Here is a 2551-nt window from a genome sequence, read left to right as displayed (position 1 = left end):
AACTATCAAAGTTGTATTAATAAGTTTATCAAAAAAAATGATCGTAATATTTGTTTTTGAGATCGCTGTATTCTAATTTTATAATAACTTTTCACTTTCGTCTTTTTTAGCGGGAGTGTCTTTTTTCAATTTTAGTTATTTTATAGTGTTATATATTAAAATGTATGTCATTGAGGTCCCTGAATTAAAAACTCATATGCATTTTTCAATCCCTCTTTTTTAAATAGATACGAGTTTTTTTTCGATATAAGTCTATATTTAATTTTTTACATTATTATAAATTTTTCGACTGTCAAAAATTATTATAATAACATAAATATAGGTTTTACTCAAAACACATTCTTTTATTTAATTATATATTGTAAAAACAGTTTTTCACAATTTTAATTAATTTTAAAATACAAATTTTTAAATTTAAAGTATGCGTTACTGTGTGCTTTTCATTGAATTCAACAATTTGAATGGTTTCATGAAACTTATCTGTCCCAGGCTTAATTTTTATAATCATTAATAATACATTTACTTTATCATCAGTACTGCTGATTTAATAGTGGGATATAATATTGGAGACAATGTGATTAATACGTATTAAAATACGCTCACGAGAATGTACAGTTAGTCTAATCAGACTGGTTTTATATTTTAAAAATATTTTTCTAATAGTGTTGATCACACTTGAAGGTTTGTAAGACGATGGCAATTTAAGTGGAAATTTATTTCTTTTAGACCACATTCGATTATTTAATTAACTCACTGTATATATACATTCATAACAAATGTATTTATACATAAGGTAAACTATAATAAATTAATGAATATTTTACGGAAACACTACTAATCACTAGACAGTAATAATAAAATTAATTTTAAAATTAAACTATAAATTGCTTAATCTATTTTTTATGCAAAGAATTAAAATATTTTATTATTCATCAAGAGTATAATTGTGTTTCAAAATCATTTCAATTTTAGGTAAGTTGGGGCAAATTATTAATGAAATATTTGAAAGTGTACATATATATATATATGCTTTAAATAAAAAAAAAATATCAATCAAAATATCTTTTCCTNATATATATCGATAAACGCACATAATTAAATGATCAACAAATAATTAAACTTTACTTTAAAGTTTAATTTCACATTTATGTATATAATAATATAATATAGAAATTTAAAAATTGTTTATTTTTGAGTTGATAAAAAATTTTAATTCAATGTAATATAAGAATTTCTTATATTAAAAGGTGTGTAATGTATTACGACTTTTCTTGATAATTGCTTAAAATTAAACATTTAAAGCGATATATTTATTTATTATTATTAATATTATTATATATAATTCAAATTAGTATGGTCGTAATAACATTTTTAACTTAATAATGCTATAACTTTTTCAAAAAAGAACATATCAATATATTTTTTTTTTTTATAGATGCTTGATGTCATTACCTATCATTTGATATATATTTTTTTTAAATTTGACCCTTTATCTGCCCACAGGGGGGGATTTAAAAAGACAACTTTTTCAACTTAACTTTTGAAAATGTTTCGGAAGGTCTGACACTTTTATATATATCTTAAATTAAAGCTAATGTAATATACTTTAATTTGAAAAAAAAAATTGACCTCTGGACTTGTCTTCGTGGTGAAAATGGCTAACGAATGCTTTTTTTGTGTGAAATTTCTCGATTTTATATTTTACATTTTAGCTTCGATGCGATTTAACTTTATTATGCTATAACTTTTTGATGGATCAATACAATTTTTTATGAGAAATAATATTTTTTAATAATCTCTTTTTCATTCAACATACTTTATCTTAATCAGGATATTAATAAGGAACTAGCAGATCATGTAGCTTTTGGAATAATACACCAATTTTTTAAANGACACGGCACCGCCTTTTGCTCTAGGCTGGCGCTCACCAGTGTCTCTCTCGATATCAGCCGTCCAGCTATTAATATGACAATCGGTTGTCATCGGTCGTCTCCCCGCCCTTGACACTGAGATAAGGCCGCCGCCGAATATGGATTACCGATATTGCTGCCTGTTCCGTTTTCGACGTACACCTCGACTGGTGGGTTAATTTTTGTGCTGTCTGTTTCGTTTTTCGGCGTACACCTGAAGTGGTATATCTTTCTGTGGTTCTTTTTCGTTTCGTTTTGCTTTGACGTACATAGTTCTAGCGAACACGACTACGGCGTTTAGATATATATATATATCGTTGTAATTAATCGTGCGCCCTATTTGGATTACGCATCATCTTGTGATAACTGTATTTATACTTATATAAATATATACTTTTGAGTTAATTGTGCGCCCCCTTCTGGATTACGTGACAAAACATTTGTTNTGTGCGCCCCCTTCTGGATTACGTAATAAGCTTTTGGAATAATACACCAATTTTTTAAAATTAAACACTATCTAAAGATTTGCATCGAAGCGTTTTTTTTTTATAGTGATTTTAATCACTGTCAGATATCATTATACTTGATCCAACTATGCCACGTCACCACTGTGCCGCGACCCCCCTGTGCTGGGTTTTTTT

This window comes from Daktulosphaira vitifoliae, unplaced genomic scaffold, assembly GCF_025091365.1.
Source record: "Daktulosphaira vitifoliae isolate Bord-2020 unplaced genomic scaffold, ASM2509136v1 Scaffold_3, whole genome shotgun sequence".
Classification (NCBI taxonomy): Eukaryota; Metazoa; Arthropoda; class Insecta; order Hemiptera; family Phylloxeridae; genus Daktulosphaira; species Daktulosphaira vitifoliae.
The sequence above is the reverse complement of the archived record's forward strand: the minus strand, read 5'-3'. Positions refer to the sequence as shown.